This window comes from Coenobita brevimanus, chromosome 62, assembly GCF_032717465.1.
Source record: "Coenobita brevimanus isolate Jiangsu-jjx chromosome 62, ASM3271746v2, whole genome shotgun sequence".
Taxonomy (NCBI): domain Eukaryota; kingdom Metazoa; phylum Arthropoda; class Malacostraca; order Decapoda; family Coenobitidae; genus Coenobita; species Coenobita brevimanus.
The window spans coordinates 29101001-29118083 of NC_137015.1; the positions used below are offsets into that span (position 1 = coordinate 29101001).

The window sequence follows — 17083 nt, forward strand, 5'->3', positions numbered from 1 at the left end:
GGAGAATGCGTGAAGAAGACCAACCCGCATCAACTTTCTCCAATATCTCCCGTTTCTTCTCCAGAGTCAACACCACTCTCTTCCTTTTCTCAGGGGGCAGGGCCATCATCACACACACTAAGAGGAGGGCAGAGAGCAGCAGGAGGCCTTGCAGCAAGTACGGCACCACCACAAAAGCGAGCACGTGGGCAGCCATGGCGAAGAGCGTAGGTCCAGTCGCGGTGAGAGACAGGCGGGAAGTGGGGAGGATGCAGCGGCGCTCTATCGGACGTCGGAGGAATGACGAACCAAAACAATGCTCTCACGCGGCGCGCGCGGCAAGTTCAAATTACGGACGGCAAAAAATCGATTTTTTTTTTAAATTTTTTGGGATTTTCGGACCATTTTGGGAATGTTTGATCCCAGGACGATAAGGTTCGGTTAGTGGGGATGTTCGGTTATTGGGCGTCCGGATATTAGAGCGATTACTGTACAAAGAATGGTACAGGAAAAGAAAACAATGCCCCTTCTTGACAAAACGTGACTGATATGAGCCACTATCACTTAGATACACACTCACCTTTCAGAATCTATTCAGTACTGCTCATCATCCCTTGGTTTCTTCTTTTATGTACAAAGAATGATACAGGAAAAGAGAAAACAAAACCCCGTCTTAACAAAATGTGACTTCGAACCACGAGGCCATCTCAACTTTGTTGATAAATATGTATCAGTAAACTGATATAAACACTGTTTTTAATATTTTATGAATTTAAAACCACAAATGAAGTCAATAAACTCTATTCTTTCATTCACTGACGAAAACATAAAATACAATGAATGTTCACATGAGTTCATTTATCCTAAAAGAACCCCGTCATATTCCACACCTGTTATGGAATTTCCTCACATTGCCTTGACTCAAGCACAATATCAGACTACTACCATCATTAATCATGCACTCTAACTAACCTGTAATTACCTCCACAAATAAAATAAAAAGGTAGCACTTGTAAATACACAAATTATAATGTTTTACAACCAAAGTTCAATATAGCAAGGCTGCTTGGGAACAGGATAGACAGCTGTTTTTACTCTCTTCTCTCAGCATCACTCCTTCACTGTCAGCTATGTTTGCCTTGCAGCATCAACAATTAAAAATGCATGCTTCACTGACCATAATTTACTATAAACATTCATTTCAAAACATACCGAGTATGGTGAAAACATCCATCGTTACACCTTAGTAACACTGCTGCCTCCTAGTCGCTAGACAGCAGTCTCTACTCCTTCCTCTCAGTATCACTTCCTCACTGTCAGCGATGTTTCCCTTGCAGCATCAACAGTTAAAAATACGTTCTTCACTGATCACAATTTACTAAAAACAGACATTCATCTCAAAACATGTCGAGAATGGTGAAACTATCCCTTAGCAACACTGCTGCATCCCAAGCGCTAGATGTCTCTACCCTCTTCTCCCAGTATCACTCCCTTACTGTCAGCTGTTTTCCTTGCAGCATCAACAATTAAAAATGCATATTTCTCTTACCAGAATTTGCTAAAAACAGACATCCATCTCAAAACATTCGAGTACTGTGAAAACATCCATTTTTGGTCTTAACACTGCTGCCTCCTAGTCGCTATGGTACACACACACATGCACACATGTACACACCACATGCAACATTCGCTCGCCTCTGAAACATTTACATCAGTCAGTTTTGGAGTACCCAGTGGCTTTATTATATGCCAAAAACATCAAAATGTATTTGGTTGTTCAATATAAATATCACCACTTAAGGACATGAAACATCTCAAACAATTTATTCATCCAAACATCGTCAGTGCAAGACTAAAGGTGTACGGCACCATTGATCCTAAATCTTCCATGGTTGCATCTGTCATGATCACCTAAAACCTATATTCACTTCATATTACTGACATGGTGAAAATTTCACTCATCTTCAAATCCTGAGAATTCATCACTACTACCCCCAAGTCCTGAAGCATCACTGGAAGTCATCACCACGGTCATCATCACTGTTTCACTGTCACTCTCATACAGTAAATGGTCCTCAGTACCATCCACTGAATTGCTTATACCACACTTCATACGACTTTAACTTGGCAATCGTTTTAACTGAGCACAGGCGATATTCAGACTTGGGGCATTTGATACAGCCCACATTAACCTCCTCAGTACATGTTTCCTGAATGGAATAAAATCATATGGCAAGCATGAATAAACTACCCTATAAAATACATTGCTGGGCTGAAGGGATTATAAGCGGATTATCAGTTCCCTAGCCTGACTCTTCCCACTCCTACTTCCTTAACTACACCCACACCAAACTCTCACCTACACCTTAGGATTCTGGTCGTTTCGGCCGTAACGTCCAAAATGGCAAACGACTTTACAACCTAACCTAACTTAACCAATTTGGACGTTACGGCCTGAATGATCCCCATTGCCGATCATGAGAGCTTTGCTTAGGCAGCAGAGATGCAGAGAGTGAACGTTGTCAATTATTCTGATCGCTTCGTCTGCTAAGAATACAGCAGAAATGGCGGACGCTGATATGAATGCCCGTCAGGCACTGCTATTTCAGATATTGCATCAGTTATGCTACTCAGTGAATTTTATCCTATTTTCATAACAAAATACTGTAATTGGGTGTGCCCTGAGTTGCACAGACATTGCTAAAGTACTTCACTTGGCTGAAAAAGTGAAGCTGTAACTTCAGGCAGTACTGTTTAACGTTACAACTGTTTTTCCTGTTTTTCGCTATTGGTATAATAAGACTGTTCACTTCTATGATACTCTTGTCAGGCATGAAACAAAATGTCACTAAGAGAAGCCAACCATATGACGGTGATTGAATTTCCATATGCGACAAAAATCAATTCTGATGACTTGTCAGGTTCGCTTGCCAGCATCTCTCCAGTATGACTGCTTTGCTAGTTAGTAAGTGGATGGCAAGCAAAGTGGTTATGATTGCCTTTCAGAAGGTTAGCAGACAGTTCACCAGTGAGCATGTTAGCTTGCTAGAGTAGGGTGTACGCTAGACGCTACACTGCTAAGTTGCTAAACCGCTAAACCCCTTGAAGGTATTGGCCAGTTGAGCTGAAAACAAACCGTGAATGCTTTGTGTTCTTGAACTTGCGTGTTTTAATATCTGCTGCATATATACACTCACAAAATGTCACAAAAGTAACTGACCTAATTAGGGTTACTGAATTTCCATACGTGACAAAAGTCTGTTTTGATGGCTTGGCAGTTTCACTAGCCAGCATCTCTCCAGTATGATTGCTTTGCTAGTTAGTGAATGGATGGCAAGCAAAGTGGTCATGATTGCCTTTCAGAAGGTTAACTGTGATTATGTACGTTAGCTTGCTGGAATAGTGCAGATGCTAAACTGTTAAATTGCTAAACCGCTAAATATCTTCACGATGTTAGCCAGTTGAGCTGTAAACAAACCCGCAAAAGTTTTGTGTGTTTCTGATCTCGTGTGTTTCTTAAATCTGCTGCATATACACACTAGTGTATATTATTTTTTAAAATAAAATCAAGTCTGCTTGCTGTAGAAAACACCTGTGGTTGCTAAGCAGTGAGATGATCATCTTTATAAGAGTTTCTTCTCAATGGAGCCAAACTAACCTGCCTTAGTCTAGCGTGCAGGATGCATGGGGATATTTTAAGGTAACTTTGAGACAAAAAAGTGCGTCTTACATGCCGTGAAATACGGTACTCAAAGATATGAAGTTATTACACTGTCTTTGGCCAGTTCTCCATCAAGAAAAATCTCTGGATTATTTAATATATGCCAGAGGGCTATCGGTGAAGGAAGTATAAAAAAAAAAAAAAAACTCAAAATTTGCCTACAGTCGGAGCTCCTTGGAGAATGCTAACTTCTGTCACAGTCTGATATCCTCAGTGCATAATTAATTAGCAAGGGTAATAAAATGCAGAGGTTCATAAACAAATCACTGAGTTCAAAACTTCCAAATCTGCATTTTCTGTTCAGCAAGACATTACAGTTTATTTAAAAAGACAGATATTAAGATTAAAAGATGGAGTAAAGAGTGTGTGCTTTTGCATTGCAAGAGTTTATGAACCCATGTTTTGGTCCTGTTTATTGCCTAGTGTAAGAGAAAAAGGCAGAATCTGTCATACCTCCTTACATGTAAAAAAGAATTTTGCATCAGTTGGGAATAAAGTTGCTAGTTTAGTTATAAGTATTACTGGCGAGAGAAAAACGGAATAAAAGGCAGTATGGTCTTGCTGCTATCGCAGGTAGGGCATCATTATGAATAATAATTTCATTGTTATGGCATCCTTATTGTTGCTGTATCATCACCATAGCATTTGAAAATAAGGCAGTGTATTGCAGTCACAAGAATTTTCCTCAACTGGTCTTCAAAACTAGAGCATCTGTATTTGAAATCCTGGGAACCAAATCAGGAACATGGAGTTATAGACCTACTGCCCACCGCGCGCGGAGTAATACATTTCACATTCATTCAAATCGGGAAAGGTAACTATATAAGTGTTAACTTCTAATATATCACTGCCTCCTGTTATTCATTTTACATAATTCTTAGCGTGATGTAATATAGATTTTATTTGATATGACGTGATGAAGGCATTGAATGTTTACCTTATATTCACTGTTTCATTGAATGTATGGCAGTGCAGAGTGACCGAAACAATCTGAAACTCTGCCTGCCATCACTTCTTGGGGCGACTGTACTGTATATAATAGTACTGTACTGAACACTGATAAATATCTTTTATTTACCTTATTGTGGTGAATATAGCTGAAGTGGTCAGGCAGTCCGGATTGCTTCTGGCTTTCTTGGACTTTTTCCGATATACTGTATAAGAATTTAGTCCGGTTGGCTCCTCAATTCCGATAAAAGAGAATTTCGGTATACTGTATTGCAGTCCATTATATCAAGGTTTTACTGTATACATACTGGTGTGTATATATATATATATATATATATATATATATATATATACATATACAGGTAGGCCCTTAATTCACGCGAGGGTTACGTTCCCAGACCCTTCATGTATGTGGTAAATTCGCGTATATGTTCTGCCCTTGTGTGCACATAATTACGCATGTCTACTAAGTATATTACATCTGAATAATACTGTTTATGCACTACATATACCTTATAAACTAGCATAAAGTATGAAAAACAACAAAAATGTAAGAAATTTAACACTGAAACCTGACAAGCACAGGCATAGGTGGAGACACTTCAGCAGTCTGGTGCACAATCCCTCACTGCCTCCCATATGCTACATTCTGCTTTCTTTATTGTCCAAACAGTTGACTCATTCACCCCAATCATACGGTTCCAATCCAGTTCACAGGTGTAGGAGGAGACATTTAAGCACAGTCTGGTGCACTAACCCTCACTGCCTGCCCTATGCTATGTTCTGCCTTCTTTATTGTAAGAACAGTTGACTCACCCCAAACACACGGTTCCAAGACAATTCACCATGAAGTCAATTCACCATCAAATCATGGATGATTCCCTGTCATTCTATAAATATACTTATTATTGATTAATTAATACTTTAATAACTAATTTTCAGGGGGATTTTATAACTCATATAAGTAAAAAACTAGTGTACTGTACTTGCTAAATAAACTGGTATGTAAATAAATGACGGGGAATCGTCCTGATGGAGAATTGTCGCCGACATTCCTCCCTTAAGTTTGTCCAACACAACTTTCTCTGTCAGCAACATCACGTTACAGTCCGTTTTGGTGTGTTACCACATGCATCACTAGCACTACGCTTAGGCCCCATGTTGGCAGACAAGGCAAGCAATCACTGGAAGGCAGAAAAATAAGCCACAAATAACGATTCACGAGTCACGCATGGTTCGACCGTCGGATTCAAACTGACTGTGTGGTGCGTGGTAGACCGACCTCCCACACACACACACACACACACACACACACACACACATGTATGCACACGGGCAGCAGGTAGGCATTTTTATATTTTATTTATTTCTCTTGTATATTAAAATTATTTATTTGAATACTATAATTCAATGTTTTAATTATTGTACAAAAAATTCATGGATAACCGAAATTGCGTGAAAAAAGTTCGCATGAATTAAGGGCTTACCTGTATATATATATATATTACATGGCAGAGTAGAGTACAACACATTAAAAAGACCGTTCATGATACAACTTTGAAAAAACTCTGGCTTGCCACGGCAAAGAAGCTTGTGTATCCCAGTGATCAGGAGAGCAATACATACTACTCAAGTGCAACCATACAAAGGAAGTTCATTGTTAGGGATCAGATAAAAGCTTTCCCTTCACATCTGCTATCTAAGCCAGCCCTGTGAGGTACTTGGTGACCCTTCCCTCTAATTCACCACACTAATTAATCCATGTCCCCTAGTTCTGAAGAGCAATGGAACAACTGGCCATGGTGTGGGTCAGACATGCTCCAGTGTAAGAGGTGACATGAATCTCTCAGTACAACTCAACTGCCTTAGGAAACTGAACATCTGACCATACATCTTGATTCACAAAATCTGACTGTGTTTCTTAAAAAATGGAGAAATGAACTGGCATATTACAATTTTAAGCTGGCTGAAATGTACTGGTATGAAGGAGCACTCAAAGTGGTGGGCAAAAAAATCAGGGAGTAAAAATAGGCTGAGGTGAGAATATGTCATGCCGGTGATGAATGCTTTGAGCAAGAATATCAGATAATAAGGGAGATGGGAGATGTTGTTTGCTGTTCATCTAGTTATAATAGCACAAACAAAAGAGGGACCACAGGAGAGTCTGAGAATGGCAGGAGGGACTAGAGAGGGAAAAATTAAAAGAAAATGCAGTTAAGACTGAGGTGATGATTACCAGCACGCAAGAAGGGAAACAGGGCCTGTATTTATCAGTGTTCCTATGATTTTTTACAAGTACCCACTAATATCTCCCCAAATCAAGAACAGTTGTGGAAAGTTAATAGGAGTTATTAATCAATGCTCTCAGAAAATCTAACAACTGTGAATACGACCACTCTTAGAAGTTACTTGTGAGTGTGAAAATATGATACAGTTAGCAAAAATATTAGCCTATAGACTGCCAATTTGCCTTGCTTGACTGCTATTCACTGATAGGAATATCTTAACCTATATATAGACATTTCCAAAATTATTCATACTTATTTTCAAATTAAAAATTGGTAGGGTTGCTGGTTGTGTTTTGGGGGCATTTTAAATGCAGTTTTGTAACAACTAGGCTATTTTGTCGTGTCTGGAACAAACTATGGCAAACTATGAATTTCAGTATGTTCTGTTCTTTGTAATGCAAACTTCAAGTAGTTTGTAATAATAAAACTGTGTTTGAATTTGGTAAATGTAACAACATTTACTGACACTGATGGGCATAAAAGAAAAAGAAAGTTAGACTTATAGAGACCCAGTGAGGTCAGCCTTATAGGTTTCAGAAAGCTTGCTTTGCAGCATGTTTCGTCACTCATTTATTCACTCCCTCTTGGAAAACACACAATATTTGTTGCAACTCAACTGTTTCCAAGTATGCAATGCTCTCAAGAGTACTGCATTGTTGCATTTTCTCAATAGCTAATTATCTCTATGTTAATGTCACTCATATCTATAGTTACAACGTGACTCCTCTCAGAGTGGTTACCATTCAGTCTTGAAATAAATCTGTCACATACAAGACAGCATGATTTTTTTTTTTTTTTTTTTTTTTTTTTAATGCAAGGGAGAAGGAACCAAAAGACATGAAGCCCTCAAACCGTTCCTTAAAAAAAAAAAAAAAAAAAAAAAAAAAAAAAGAGAGAGAGAGAGAGAGAGAGAGAGAGAGAGAGAGAAATTCAAGATCCGTTCATTTCAAGATGCCTGTACACACCGTGTTTGAAAGACTGGAGATCATAGGAAGTAGGAAATACAGACTGAGAGAGACAGTTCCAGAGCTGACCTGTTGCATAAAAGAAGGACTGGGAATAATAGTTAACTCTTGCTCTGTGAGGACTAAAATGGCAAAGACGGCGGATTTGAAGGTTTTGTTGGTCAGCCATCTTGCATCCTCTAGGGCAGCGTTTCTTAACTCCAAGAAGTGCTGAAGTCAATTTCAGGGGGTGCTGGAAAATGGCATCATTGATATTTTATTTTTGGAGAATATATAAAATAAATTGTCAAGGCGTACTTCACTTTACTTTATCCTTGTAGTAGTGTAGTAACTGTAGCAGTGTAGTAACTGTAGCAGTGTAGCAACTGTAGTCTCTGTAACCAGACGTAAGGGGGTGCTGGACTGTGTGGCCTTACTGCAGGGAGTGCTAAGGTCAGAAACTGTTAAGGGGGAAAACTCGATTTTCGGGTCAGAAATCTTTTTTTTTTTTCCAAAAAATTTGTGTGAAACAATTATGGCATACCGCATCTGCTCAGCGAGTCTGGCAGCCGTAGGAGCACGTGTTTTGCCAGCATGCGTTTTTTAAACTTTAAATGGCCATAAGGGTGAAGCGGCCCTTAATGTCCTATTCTGACCCACTTTGCATTTCGTTGTTATTTTGCATTTTGTCATTTTTTTTTAGGGAGTTTATGTCATAATATTACTGTACGATACTCTTGGCACCATTCAGGTGATCAGTGGATGTATAGCAGTGGGAGTAGCAGCTCAGTGTGCTAATTTTATCAGGAGGGGATGTACGAACAGCTACGACTCTCTGTTTGTGTTGGCTATTCTCCTGATTTGTTTACTATACCCCAGTTCAGACTGTGGAAATGCCTCCCCTAAGCAAGAAGAAACAGTGACAGATTGAGAAGGGGAAGAAAGCAATGGAGAGAAGATGGACAAAGAGCGAAAGAGAACCTCAACCATCAACTTCTCGTGACACCTCGCAGCCTTCTGCCACAATCACGCCACCAACGTCTGTTTCAGCTGCTGCTACGCATCTGGCTGTTGATTCCACAACAACATCATGCAAGTGCAGATGTTGACGAGAGTAATGCCATCCTGACGGTGTCATTGTAAGTTGAGGTGTGAAGATTGTGGTGGTACATTGAATTCATCGTTGCAAACAAAGTATACAGACTTCACTCTCACTGCCAAGTGCAGCAACGACTGTCTTGTTGGGAGTCTGCTCAGTGAACCCCATAAATATAAGGAATAAAAGATTTAGTGAGGGAAACTTAGTATTGGTGTACCACTCACTAGCACATGGCTATCGATGGTGGGGTGGGGGAGTGGCGAGGAAGGTCCCTAGTTGCCACTCAGCATGTCACTTGAGGTGACCTAACTAACTCCTGATTGACCTCAACTGTAATCTGACCTCCTTGAGACTGTCCAACAGAGTCAGCTATGTAATTATTATTTTTTACAGGTATTATGTTACATTAGCACGCTGTTATACAGAATTCCAGAAGACTAAAACAAAAAATGCCCTTTTCTCGAAGTTGTTTTTTTACATTCAAAATGTAACTACTTTGCTAGTAATTGACCGATTCTTTTAATTTTTTTCCATTATAATCATGAAAGCAATATCTATATTCACAGCTATCAGCGATCTTTAATTCTTAGGTGTTTTTATATAAACGAATGTTTAGTGAGGGCATGTCCAGGGTTTTTTGGGAAAGTTTTTTTTTTTTTTACACATGGGAATAGTAGCGAATCATCATTTAGGTGTCACCTGTCTGTGTGTCAAAGGAAATTGTTATGACTTATAGCAGTTCTGGGCAGATACAATTCCCCCGCCACCCCCCCACCCCCAAAAAAAAAAACTTTTCTGCACGGCTTAAAATAAGTCCAATTGTGCTGAAATTCTGGGCAGAATAGCAGTATATAGTCACACATTTGGTGTATAAAAAGTTTTGATATCTGCGAAAAATTAAAGGCGGAAGACAAAAATTCCTTTTACCAGATTAAAAATGTGATTGCTCCCTGAAAGACTGCTCTAGGGATTGTGAGAAACTACTAAGTCCCTCTGACAGCTAACAGCCACTCCTAACTGGGACTCTGAAATGTGAAAAATCACAACGCTTATGAGGTTTCACAAACAGCTCTTGGAGTTTCTTGCAAGTTTATGAACATCCATAAGAACTTAGTAGCTTTAACCCCTTAAACGCGGTTGTGTACAGTCGTTCCCCTCCGAGTGGCGGGGTTGTATCGCGGTCTGAGTACCTGTAGGAAAATATTCGCCAAAAATCAGAGATTAACCCTAGAACATTATACTTGGTATGGCAGATAGTACTTACATTCAGCTTTCTCCAGAGACAGGTGTTGAGCCTTCGTGGACTACCCAAGGACTTGTGGAGACTTGCAAAGTTGGGTAACCAAATCTTCACTTTCACACCTCCAGCAACCCGGTTTCCCCTCTACCACAGCCTCATTCTGTCACAGTAAACTTTATACTACAACGTAAAGGTAGTTAGGAATCCGTATTTGTACAATAAGCACTGAAAATACGGCTAAAATCAACGGAGCGTACGGCCGACATGCACTGTGGCGGCGGTCTTCCCGTCACTCAACAAACATTTCCATTTTCACAGCTAAAAACATGTATACTACATTATTTTCAATCATATTACTTCCCAAAAGATCACCACGGCGCGCTTTTTATTCTGCCTTACGCCCGCCACTTTATTCTCGTTCCTGTCGGCCGCTTGCACTGACTGGGAAGAGCTAGAACTCGCCATAATGTCACTTTGAAAGCCTGCAGTAAACTGACACTAAACAGGGGCAAACCGTGAGAAAAAAAGCTAGTGTTACAACTGGGGAAACAAGCGTTTCCTAGTAGCATAAACTGCTTGTGAGAGGAGAGCGCAGATTTACAGTTCTGAGCGCTCAGAGCGCTGCCATGTATCACAGCCAGACTGGCCGGGCCGTGGTGGTGGGGGGGGGGGACGGGGGGAAAACGCGATACTTGGCAACAACTGAGGTCAGTAGTACAAAGGTAAAGTATGCTAGTTGTAGCTAAAGGGTGGTGGTACTGATAGACAATACCAGCTGGAGCCTGCTTGCCCGCGGTTATTCAAAATTTACTAGAATCGCAAACGCGACGATCCGCCATTATGTCCCTTTCGCCGAGTGTCGCAAACGCGACGATCCGAGTTTAAGGGGATAATAAATACCAGCCCAGATCCATATACAGTTAAAGTCCTATTATTCGGCAGCTGATTATTCAGTAGATCTGACATTTCGGCAGTTTTGAGAAATAGTCCCATTTACGAAAATCATTGATCGTTCGGCAGATGTCCGGAATCATCTCGGCAGTCCAGGAAGTGTTATCTGTGACTTGTAGGCCTAATGTTTCATTACACTTCTCTATGTTCACTAATTTCTATATTTTTTCATATTCAGGTATAGTACTGTATTGATTACAATATTTCACAGTATCATACAGTACAGTAACCACCTCCACCAAATTAGCGAGGGTTATGTTCCAAGCCCCCTCGCTAATTCTTGAAATTCGTTCATTCTTGATGCCCTCCTGAAAATGACATTACCAGTAATTGCGTAGCCCATGAACCACTGATACTGTAATGCATTACCCATAAATAAATGTTGCTTGTTAAATCAGTTTCCCAGTTGTTTTTAGCTGTACGGCTGTGACAGCTCTAGTATTTTTATTCCTCAGCATAATGGTGGAAGGGACTGTCCTGTTTAACTAAACCTAACCTAACCAAGTTTAACTGTACCTAATAATTTAACCAAACCTTACCTAACCTGAAGTCAGAAAGATACTTAAAAATAAACTGGAGGAATATGAATTGCTAAGGTCATTCTGATGAAAGTTAAACGTACATTTAGCGCTCATTTTTTTGTTCGTTTTTGTGTTTAATGTAAAAGAGAGAGTATTGATGCAAACAGTAATATATCCCATTAACCCCTTAATAACCTCCGGCACTGAACAACCCTTTACAGTACCGATGTCAGTGATGTCATGTTAGTGTGAGCTGTAAAGAAAACTGAACAATTATGGGGAGGGAACGAAGGTCACTGGTATGTTTACGCGACTCTACGGTACGATTCCAAGCAGTCAGGCGGTCAGTTAATCTCAGATGTTTTCGCCCATTTGGTAAATACAACGTAACTTTATCTATTTTTTCGTGACTCATAGCGATATCATAGCATGGGTTTAGGGAGCTAAATAACACATTGCTAGGTGAGCCAGACGATTATCTTCACATCCTTATGAAAAATAAATTTATTTCAGAAGAATGGAAGAAACTTACTCTACGTACTCAAAGAGGGATTAAGTTTCTTCCATTTTCTTAAAGATGTGAAGATAATCGTCTGGCACACCTAGCAATGTGTTATTTAGCTTCATAAACCCATGTTATAATTCGCTATGATTCACGGGAGAAATTACAAAGTTAAGGCGCATTTACCAAATGGGCGAAAACATCTAAGATTAACCGACCCCCTGACTGCTTGGAATCGTAACGTAGAGTCGTGTAAACATACCAGTGACCTTCGTTCCCTTCCCATAATTGTTCACAGTTTTTTCATAGCTCACTAACTTGACAGCACTGACATCAGTACTGTAAAGGGTTGTTCAATGCCGGAGGTTATTAAGGGGTTAATGGAATACAGTACATTACTGTTTGCATCAATACTCTCCCTTTCACATGTAAACAAAGAAATGAACAAAAGAATGAGTGCTAAATGTATGTTTAACTTTCATCAGAAAGACCTTACCTCTTCAAATTCCTTCACTTTATTTTATGCAATTTTCCGACTAATTTATTTTGTGTCTGGAAGAAGTACTCTATACAGGACTCACTCTAAACATATTTGTAATAATATAAGTAGTGATGAGTTCACCAATACAAGTGATGTACTGAGCTGGTAGGCAATATTCCGTATCATTTCGGCCATCCAGGAAGTATTATCTGACTTGTAGGCCTACTGTGTCATTACACTTGTATATGTTCACTAATTTATATATATATTTCAGATTCAGGTATAGTACTGTATGGATTGCAGTATTATACAGTATACAGTACTCTCTCCAAACACAGTTGTAATACCATAAGTGGTGATGACAGTGTTCACCAATATATTTAAGGTACTGAGTGGGTAGGTTTTTGGATTATTTGGCAAATCCAATTTCTCAGCATCATCCCAGTCCCATAGATGCCGAATAATAGGACTTTTACTGTAGTAGGTAGATGAGAGCATGTACTGAAATAGCTGGGAAGCTTTTGGCATTTGGAAGCAATAATATGCCAGCAGTACAGTATATGTGAGGCAAAGGTAAGAGTTCAAGTGGGATGGATAAAATGGCGAACAGTCTTTGTTGTTGTTGCTGCTGTTGTTCTTCTTCTACCCCAGACATGTCTGACCTGGCAGACCAGCAAACCACAGGTAAGCAACTGCTCCAATGGAGTCATTCCATGATACGCTGTTAATTTTGTGTCTGTCTTAGCATGGCATGTACTGTGTAGTGCTCCATAATGTGGGCCTATTCTACAAACAAGGTGCAAGTCACTTATGATACCACCCAACCCAGTTGTAAGCTGGTCACTGAGGAAGGTTGCATGATGCCCTGAACTACGCCTAGTTAGGTGAACTCGATCAATTATGTTTCAAGGCATCTCTGATGGCGGATACTGGATGAGGGGGAGGTGAGGGCTTGTAGTACAGTGCTCTAATTAACCCCTCCGTGGCCACCGGCATCGAATGACATTTAGCTAATAAATGGCCGCAGGCGTCGTTTGAGCACGGCCTATAAAAAACTGCAAAAATTTTGGGGATGTGAACGAACGTTCTGAACGTCTTCAGACTGACTACACTACACTCCCATACATCCCATCAAGCAGTTCAGAGCCTGCTGCTGTGATGAGTGGATTTTCAATTTTTTCACTCCTGGCCATGCCCAAACAAGCACAACTACACCCATTATCTCGACCCAGGCAGAAAATATCATCTTTGTCCTCTCTTGCAAAACGCATACAACCACCTGTTTACAATTATGAATTAATACAGGCACAAACAATAAAGACATGATAGATAAGTGAAAAATACATTTTTGTCTTGGTATCTTTACCTATTTGCTCAGGTTTGTTGTAATGGTTTGGATCATTCGATGCAGTGCAACATGTAGAAAACTGTGAAAACTTTCAGGAAGTGAACGAACATCTAGGACATGAGACTGACCTTGACTTCACCCCCTCACATATCATCTGTCAGTTCACCACCTGCTGCCGTGACGAGTGGATGTATGATTTTTTTGCTCGAGTTCATGCCTAAAAACACATAGTTACACCCATTATCTTGACCCAGACAGAAAATATAATCTTTTTTCCTCCCTTGCAAAACACACGCAACCACCCTGTTTATGAGACAGCAACATATATTGTGAAAATAACAAGGTAAAATGATAGAGAAAGGTGGACGTGTTGCTACGGAAAAAATACATTTTCCCCCGTCAGTAAATGTATTTATTTCTGCTTTGTCTCTGTATTCATAATAATCAGACTTATTCGTACTTTTGAAACTGCATTACGATTCTATTTTTAGCCATGCACGTGGTGTGGGGGCTGGAAGTTGCGACTCAACTTCCATATTGCTAATCGGATCTGACCCTCCACTTTCATCTCCCGTGGGAGACCCTAGCGTTGGAGGATGGACAATTTTCTCATTTAGGACTGAAAATTTAACCCTTTCACTTCCCTTTTCCAAGCATGGGCACAACGATAACGTAAAAAATAACTCGAAACTACCATAAACATATATCAAATAAGTGAAAAAATATTCATAACTTTTTTTTTTCCAGCCATTCCTAACATGTTATGTACTGAAATCATTTGATATCTCATATATGCGCAACATTTCAGCACCATTCGCATTGTTTTGGGGGGGGGGGAAAGACCTGCGTAACTGCACTGCAGCAGTGCCTCTGGGTGGCAGATATCGGTTGCCGATATTTTTGCAACTTTCGCACTCCACTGCAAGCCACAGAATGAGTCTAGGAAGCTGGGATTTGCACTGTTAGGTATGTCTGAACTTTCTCTTCAATACAGAAAAGGAAAAAAAAAAAAAAAACAATTTTTGAAACTTCAGAAAATGGCCCCCACATCGGCCTGGGGTGCACGTAAATTTCTGGACCCATCGCCATGGAGGGGTAAGATGTTGCATTGGCCTGCATGTGAAATAAGTGTACAGTATTTTTTTTTTTCACTGCCCATGTTGGAGTGTGGTGGTATGTTGTAGAAGGTCTGATAATGTGCGCTGACTTTCATCTGTCTACAGTAGTTGGGTTGTGTGGCCTTCATATAACAGCAAAGGCTGTCACGTAAAATTCTGTCTTTCCCATGTCAATATATTGTCTAAGAGAGAGGACTCTGATTTCACAGCATAAGTGAGCTGTGGGAGTGATAATGATGCAATCAGTGATAATGCACCGAGCATTTCCCTGTATGATTTGCAAAGCGTTGCAGCAGGTGTTAGATATGGGAGGGGGAGCATGCTGAGGAGGCAAAAGACATCATTGATCTGATATTTGGAAAATACAGTAAAACCTTACCATGACAGACCAGTTGGTGCCCATGCCATTTCAAAAAAAGCTTAAGTCCAACAAATGCGACGTCTGGGCTTCCACCTACAAACATGGACTTTTTCCAATAAACATATTGAAGTAATTTTCCCTGTTAGATGCTGAAGAAAAGCCAGAGATGCATTCCAGGCCCAAATCACTCTCATTTACCTTAATCAACAGAGACTGACACAGAAACATCATAGGTAATATTATTCTCATAAACAATGCTACTGCAAAAAAATGAGACAGCAAATATCACATGCAGGCAGGTGAGATGGTGGGAGGGCAACTGACAGGATACAGCCAGACAGGCAGCAGCGAGCTATACGAGGGCTGGGGAGGGCGGAGGGACGGAAGGGAGACAAGTAGAGGAGGGGGAGGGGATGGGGAGGGTTACAAGCAGGGATGGGGGAGGGCAGGGAGGGAAACAAGCAGGGGAAGGGAAGGGCAGGGGGATAGGAAGGGAGATGAGCAGGAGTGGGGGAGGGTGGGGGGACAGACAGGGAGTCAAGAAGCCAAACTGTTCTACAGTACTTCCCCACCCCCACCCAGTCTCACTCACTCACTCACTCATTCTGTCACTGACTCATTCTCTCGCTCTCTCATTCTCATTCACTCTCACTCACACACACACACACACACACATCCCTTCCATCCCCCCCTTTTCTCCCAATCTCCAACACCCTCCCATCCCCAACACACACCCCATCCCTCCTGCATTCCCTGCCACGCTCGGCGACTTTTTTTTTTTTTTTTAATATCGATTTACTCGAAAACTATTGGTCGTACCAAAATTCTGAAAATGCCACAAGAAAGCTTGTGAAATTCTGCATCTAGACATATTCTTTGCTCTTGCACGATGTGGGCAAAATTTTGGGCTAGGATGTTGGGAAGTTATTTGAAGCTATTTTTACACTTGAACAAGTTTTATTCTCACTGCATTTCCATTTGCATATTCAGTAGTCCCTCATTTATCCAGACATGCAGCATCTGGATGTGTTCATTATCCAGATGCTGGACCCTGACTCTATTAAACCATTATCCGAATTTACTTGCTATTATCCGGATGAAAAAGTCCCTGAGAACTTCGGCTGGCCAGCGAACATGTTCAAACATTCGGTGTTGTGGAAGTTGGGCTCAAGCCGTGACCGGGAAGTAGTCTGTAACCCACAACCAGGTCTAAAACATCCATCTGCCCCTGTACTGAATGGTCAAAGAAGCGCACTCACCCTATCACTCCCAGCGAACCTCCAGCACCCGAGTAATATGACTGTAACCCACAAGCAGTGTCAAAACGTCTGTACACATTTCCCACTGGATGTCTAATATTGCACGGCCACGGGGCTGAGTCTTTCCCAACCACCACCTCCATCGAACACAGACCACAAGCCATGAGTAAATGTTCAGTGACAGCAGCCATCCGCCTCTCTACCAAAGGTCGACAGTCTCCCGGTCATGGTGAGTTGTGTTTCCGCATGGCCACTTGGCATCTAACAGACAACAAACCACGAGTAAATGTATGGCAAAAGCGCCCATCCACCTGTTGACAGAA

At 40.8% G+C, this 17083-nt stretch overlaps 1 protein-coding gene across 1 annotated transcript in view; it reads right to left on the minus strand.

The window, feature by feature from the left end:
• Window positions 1-17083, minus strand: part of Dus3 (Dihydrouridine synthase 3) — a 329322-nt gene that overhangs the window by 188628 nt on the left and 123611 nt on the right. The window lies entirely within an intron of this gene.